The sequence below is a fragment of the Lathyrus oleraceus genome, chromosome 7 (assembly GCF_024323335.1).
Source record: "Lathyrus oleraceus cultivar Zhongwan6 chromosome 7, CAAS_Psat_ZW6_1.0, whole genome shotgun sequence".
Classification (NCBI taxonomy): domain Eukaryota; kingdom Viridiplantae; phylum Streptophyta; class Magnoliopsida; order Fabales; family Fabaceae; genus Lathyrus; species Lathyrus oleraceus.
Window position 1 is genome coordinate 163,023,640 of NC_066585.1, and position 7,605 is coordinate 163,031,244.

The window sequence follows — 7,605 nt, forward strand, 5'->3', positions numbered from 1 at the left end:
ACAATTCAAAAGTTTAAATCAAAAAGAAAGGATAGACAGTCAACCACAGAAGGTCAACTGTGCAAAGCAAGACTCAAGTTACATGAGTCACCTACAAAACAAAAGGTTAGCATGGGATAAACAAATCAAATTCAAACAAGTTTGAATGATCTTGGAAGCACTATGCTCAACCTGAAACAAATGAACTCAACATAAGTCCAAGGGACCACTAGGGCTAACCTAGGGTCAAACATGAAAGAAAAAGTCAAGGCAGCAAGGAAAAGTCAACTCAAAGTCAAAGTCAACCAATTAGAAAGCAATCACCATTGGGCCCACAATCATATCATGCATTATATACTTGAAATCAAAACAAGGCAAAGGAAAGCATACAAAAGTCAACAGAATGACTTGCATCAAAAGTCAACCTAAGCAATCTCAAAAAAATCATGAAATAAATCACACTCAATCCTAACATCTAACATGGTATACATGTAAAATTTCATGGCATTTGGATGAGAGGAAGGCAGGCAAGTAAAATCATGAAGTCAAACCAAATTCAAGTAAGCATGGTGAAAGTCAACAAGCATAGGTCAACTTCAAAAAATCATATCAATTTGAAAACAGAAGAGAAATGAATGAGATTAACACCAATGCAAAGCTCAAAGAGTCTAGTTATCACATATGAAATTTCATGGATATACAATATGATTTGAGAATTTCACAAAGGATTTGGCAAGGCATAGCACAAAAAGTCAACAAATGACCAAGCATGGAAGAAAATTCACAATCAAATGGAAAACAGCAAGATTAATTCCAAGAAAATTCATACATCAACTAGACATACAAAGAGTGGTTCATGCAAAATTTGGGGTCAATTGGATGCAAGGAAGCATGTGAGCAAAATTTGTGAAAATATATGATCATGGTATGACACTCAATGCAATACACAATTTCGAAAATTCATAACTCTCAATCCACCAATGATAAATGCACAAAGTCTATATGGAAATGAAGGTCAAGGAGTCTATTTTCACCACAAAAAATCTCAAAGGCATTGGATATAACATGAATATTTCACAATTGAAATGGTAGGATGTATCATTTGAGCATACATGTTGGGAAAATATTTATCAATAAAAATCCAGCCAATGGAAAATTAATTAAAAATCATGATAAAATTCTAGACACATTCTTGAGTATGAGGAAAAAATTTCACAATTTTTGGATGAAAAATGAATTAGAAATTAATTGTTGAAGTTGGGTGAAATATTGAATGAAGTATGAATACAAGGCATGGCATATGGTCAAACATAAGTCAAAGGAATGGCATAAGCGTAATTTGGGACTCACTTACTCAAAACGACACAGTTTTGGCCTACACAACGAAATGTTGTGATTGGCCAGTTCCCAATGGAACAGTACACGGCCAATGGGGCTTCATGTTTTGGTTTTTTCATACAACAAACCCCTAGGGTTTCTAACAGCAGGCATGTTCAATTTTAGGCAACCATTAACATCAACCAAAATCCAAATGGAATGCATCAGCAGCATGATAATGAAAATAATGATATCACGCAACAAACACAACAACAACAAACAGCACACGGGCATGTGAACAGCTCCTGTTTTAACTGGAAAGTATTAAAGTTCAGCAGCATAGCTATAACATTCATCATCATCAAGCCAACAGAACAAACAACAGCATATAGACAGCATGGCATAGCAAGCAGTATTCCCTACAATATCATGCAGAAGAGCAACAACCAAAGGCATTCGAAATTCTGGGCAGGAAAGGTTTGAATCAACAGCATAAATTCATCCTCAGTCTACAGCATGGACAATCAGCATAGCATTCATGTGTTCATCAAGCATTGTCAATCGAAGTTCTAACATGGCAAACCACATGGCAGTTGAACAACATCATCATGTCACATTAACTAACAACAAAACAAACCAGATTATGAGAAAATCCTGGACAGGGAAGGTTTTGGGAAACAGCAGCATGATATCATCAACATCATAACATAAAATTTGAGCAAGCAGTCACAACAGCAGGGTTTAACTAGCATGGTTCATGTAATCAACATTGAGGTCATGGCAATTGAAATTCCAACAACACACAACTGACATGGCAATTGGTAATGCTCACAATGCAACCAAACAACAGCATACAACATGTTTCAAATCTGCAGCAGGGCAGTAACAGCATGGTTTCAGTATTTTCAACTTCCAAACAAAATTCGATCAGCACACAATCAACATGGTATTGGTTCAGGTAATATCATTCAGCAACTAATAAGCACGAGCATGGCAAATTTTTGGACAGGGTTATGTTTAAGCAGCAACAGCATTCATTTATCATCAAACCATAAGCAATAACATCAACAAACAAGTGTGACCATGGAACATCAACATTAAGCAGCATCGGCTAACATCAAAACAAACATCATTATGGAAAAATTTTGGAAAAGATGTCGGGTTTCAAACAGCCAAGGTTCATGCAAACAACATCAAATAAACCAGCTTCTATTAAACCACTACAACAGCATGGCATGTGCAACATTTGTTCATGGCTATGGCACTCATCATTCAACTTCATCAATGTCAAACCAAACAAAAATATGGAAACCAAATGGCAACACACATTCATGATGCTCATATAGCAAACAGCAAAACAACAACATGAGCTGGATTTCTGAAAAAAAAAGTAACAGGGTTTATCAGCAGGGTTTAGCAGTAGGGTTTATGGTGTCTTCAAGCAAGCATCAACAACATCAAACAACATGATTCAACCAAACATACAACAACATAAGCATAAATCATGAGATTGTTCTGGGCATATTAAGATAGCAAAACAGCAACAGCAGCATGTATGTTCATCATTCAACATGAAATTTCAAAGTGTCCAGGAATCCCTACCACTCATGCTAGTGTCATTAATCAACATTAAGCAACATAAATCCAACCAGCATAATGAGATTTACAATACACATATCATCATTTATGGAAATAAGGGATTGGAGAGTTTACTTGGATTTGGAGAAATTGGAGATGCAGTGCTGGTTTTGGTGTTGCAGCCTGATACAGCCCTTCCTTATGCTTTATGTCGATGGATGATGAAGCTTTTTAAGCTCAAGCATGCTTGGACACGAGTAAATCACAAACTGTCATGGCTGGTATCTTGGAAGAACAGAGTTTGATACTGTGATTTCAGTTAGGAAATGAAGTCCAAAAATGCTTCCAAATCATGTCCAAGTGAAGGAATAAAGAAGATTGTTCAAAGGTCTTTGGTGGTTTGTGCTGAAAAATCTCTTTGTGCAAAAATGCAAGATGTGAAGGTGAGAGTATTTTGTCTGTGGCTGCAATCCCTAGGGTTTTCAAATGTCAGAGAAATGCCCTTTTATACTTCTGTTTTTTATTGCTTAATCATATGCTAAGTTAATTTTGCTTAAAATGAGACATTTGCCATTTTGCTAATTATGGACAAGTGAATGATGGAGGGTGTAAACTTAGTCGAGCTGGGCCTTAAGACAGGCAGTAAATGACCCTGCCAAATGCTGTTTTGTGTGCTGCAGACCTGCTGTACTTGATTTGCTCAAATGGGGTTATTTGCATATTTCCAAATTTTGCATTTTAATCCCAAATGGTGGTGTAATGATGATATGGTTATGATTTAAGGTTTGAGACAAGTCACAAATGTAACATGGAACATTTCCCAATTGGCCAAATCAGGAAAAAGTCAAAAACTCAAAAAGTCAAAGTTTGGTCAAACTTTGAATTTAAATGAAAGAGGTCCAAAAATGCCATTTTGATTGGCAAGGTTTTAGGTCATGAAGTTTATATTTTTGGAAAGAGGATGTAAAATGTGGTTTGTAGGAAAAAACCCCACCAAATTTGGCCTTATGGTTTGGGAGATATGCTCAGTTGAAGTTCAAAAATTGATGAAAATGATTGGATCATATCTTGACAACCATACATGGGATTTGAGAGTTCTTGGACTTTTTGAAAATGGGAGAACAAGACCTTCAACTTTCATGTTGGGCAAAAATTCATTTGAAGCTTGTATCATGATGTAAGTTGAGGATCAAGAAGTTTCTATTTTTGGCAATTGAAATTACAGGTCCAGTTTCTATTTCTGGAAAATCTTCTGTTTGACTTGATTCTTCCATGATGTTGATTCCCATGACATATAAGGTCTACTAGGACATGAATAAGCTCCCTCAAACCATTTCCATCCATCAAATCCAAAGAATCAACCACAGTTGACCAATTTTGACTTTTTAGGGTTTTGGACTTGACTGTGCACCTCTGATGAATTCCAAACCCTAATTCCTGGAGATTTTGACTTCAAATGATGTCCCAAGACATATGAACTCTTGCTTATTGACCATGGTGCCCAAATTCCACAAGAATGGCCACCATCCACTGTTTTGATTTGACTGTTGATTATCTAGGGTTTTGGCCTGGCTATGCATGAACTGATGACCTCTGAGCCTTCCACCCTTGACTTGAACACTTCAAAAAGACCTCCAAGTCATGTGAACTTGTTGGGCAAACCCTAGGGCTTTGATTCCTTGAGAAACACCTTTGCTTGATTGGTGGACTGATCTCCTGATCAGTTTGACCTAATTCTTGCTTGCTTGCTCTTGAGGCAACTGAGGACAATGCAAATGCTATGCAATGTATCATGATATGCTATGACCTAATATGAAATGGTATGTACAATGATGGGTGCAAATTTGAGGTGCTACAATGACTCCCATAGTTGTTCCTATCTTCCCTTCGTAATTCGACAGCACCATGTTGTGAGGCTTCGCGTCCGAGTCGTCTTTTCCAATCTTCTTCAGCATGTAGTGGGGCATCAAGTTCACTGCCGCTCCCCCATCCACCAGTATCTTATTCACACCGACATTTTCCACCTTTCCTTTTATAAACAGAGGTTTCAAATGCGCCTTCATGGAGTCGTCTGGTCTTTCGAAGAAAGCGTTCTGCTCTTCGACGCATCCGTTGTTCATCACGTAGTAGCAGACGGGCTTGTGTGCCATTGTTTCTTCCTCCATTTCGTCTCCTTCATCCTCGATCTCCATGACTCTATCATAGTCTCTAGGGAGCACAGAGACCACGTTGCAAATTACGTTGAAGGATGCTTCTGAGTCAGAGTTAAAACTGTCGGTTACTTCATCATCTTCCTGCATCTTCTCCTTCGACACCACCGATTCGACAACTCTGCTAGGATTGATCTGGAGGGGAGTCTCTTTCCTGCTCCTTATCTGACGATTGTTGCTAGATTCTGCTTCGTCTGGACCATTCATGTTCTTTTTTGCCATCTCTATTTCTGCCCTCTTCTGCCTTTGGAACCTCCTCCATTGGGATCTGGACATGGGATTTTTGCCTTTGTAATTCTCTGAAGGGTATGGTCTTGGCTTGTGTTTTTCCATTTCCTTCTTGCCTTCCATCGACGCGCCTCTCTGAACCTCAAACCTTCCCCATTTCTTCTGCCCCTGGGCGTCTCTAATGGGTTGAACCCATTTGTCGTCCGTTGCTTTGTCAGATGGTTTATAGGTGTTCTGGCGTCTCTCTCCGTGCCTCCACTGGTGGTGATCACTTCTCCTTGGGTCATATCTCACTGTTCCCCAATTCTCTTTCCTCTTGGTCTTATCCACCGCTTCCAGGTTGGTTGCTGCCTTCATGTCGAAGACTGCGCTGCAGCGTGGGCATAACATCACTTCGGTTTTCATCCTTTGGCATCTCTTGATAAATTCCATTAAGTTTTCCTCCTCTCTAGGGTACGCCAGCCTCTGGTCCTTCTGAGATATTTCCACCATATTTACCCCAACATTTCGTTCGTCGGCGATGCTTAATTCGTTCATCTTTCTAATGAGCCTCTCTTCTTCGCCTTCGACGCCTTTTGGGGTCTGGTCGAACTCTTTCTCTGGGCAGCAGCACCAAGATATGATCCTGGGACCATGTTTGCAACAGCATTTGTTCCAATTTCTTCTGGGGTCTTCCATTGTCCTACGCAGAATCCCACTGATCACAGGCTTCGAAGGACCGTTAGCGGCTTCCGCTTTGATTTTTTCGACTTCTTTACTGAAAGGCCCCATAGTGTTGACGCAGGTGGCGATATCACCTTTCTTCTTTTTGTTAGAATCAAGGCCTTCAGCAGCCTTGTTTTCAATCACGAGGTCTTCAGTAACCCTCTCTTTCGTATTAGGGGAATGCTTAATTTCGTCGACTGTTTCTTCATCGTTGTCTGAAGAAGCATCTCCCCAACCGCTTGGTCGGATTGTGTTGATGTCGATCTGGGAGCTTGCCGGCGCGTCGTACTTCACAAGATAATCGTATTTCCCACTTGGCTGACCCAAGCGGTCCCAATTCTCCTCTTGTCGAAACTCCACATTCTCGACAGCGTCGTCACCGTCCTTCTTATCGAAACCTTCAGTAGTTTCTATCCTTTTCTGGCTTGCGAGATCATCAGCAATCTCGACCATGTTGACATTTGCGTCGAAACTTCCAGGGGCTTCCACCATTTCCAAATTGCCATCAGGAGCAACTTCGGCTTCTACCATGTTCACGACGGATGGTTCAGCGTAGTGGGCTTCGACTGCTTGCATAGGATTCGAATCGATCTTCATTTGTTGTTTTGGTTTGTCACCAAACTTCAGCCTTCCGTCACGGATAGCATTTTGAACGAGATCCCTGAAAAGGAAACAACGAGACGTCTTATGGCCCAGAAAATTATGGTATTTACAAAAACCTCTCTTTTTCTGTTGTTCCATAGGCGGTTCTTTAGCGCCTGGTGGTTTTATTAACTGACCATCTTTAACCAACAGATCGAAGATTTCGTCACATTTGGTGATGTCGAACGTATAAGTCCTTTTGGGGAACTTATCGTTGGTTTCGACTGGGTTTCCGTTCGACGGAGTTAGTACTTTGCACGAATAAGGTGGCCCTTGCTTTAGTTCTGCTAGGTCAATCTCTTGTTCGTCGAAGCTACTTAGTTCGTTTTCGTCGAACTCATCATCTTGGCGAACCCCTACGTAGGCTACCCTTTCTTTTTTATTCTTATTTGCCCTGAATTTTTCGTCCCTTAACCTTTCGACCTGTCTCACTCTATCCGCTAATTGTGCCATATCCCTCAAATACTGGGTATCTAGTTTCTTCCTTATAGAATAGTCTAGTCCCCCTGCGGCCATTTCGACCAACTCATGTTCTGGCACTGGGGTGAAACATCTAACCTTTAGCAATCTGAACCTATTTAAATAATCATCTATCGGTTCGGAGTGTTTTCTCTTGACACTGGCTAATTCTTTCAGACTTATTTTTGTTTGTCCCATGTAGAATTGTTCATGGAACAACCTTTCTAATTGGGTCCACGTGTATACTGAGTTTGCAGGCAAAGATGTAAACCAAGTAAACGCGTTTTTTGTTAAGGAACTAGGGAAATATTTTATTTTCAGATTTTCATTACGGGCTATCTCCCCTGCCTCGATCCGATAACGTGCCACATGTTCTATAGTGGACTCACTAGTGTCCCCTGAGAACTTTGTGAACTTAGGGACTTTCCACCTTGGTGGCAGTTCTTCTTGCAGAATATATTCCGATAGTGGGGATGCGTAACTAGGC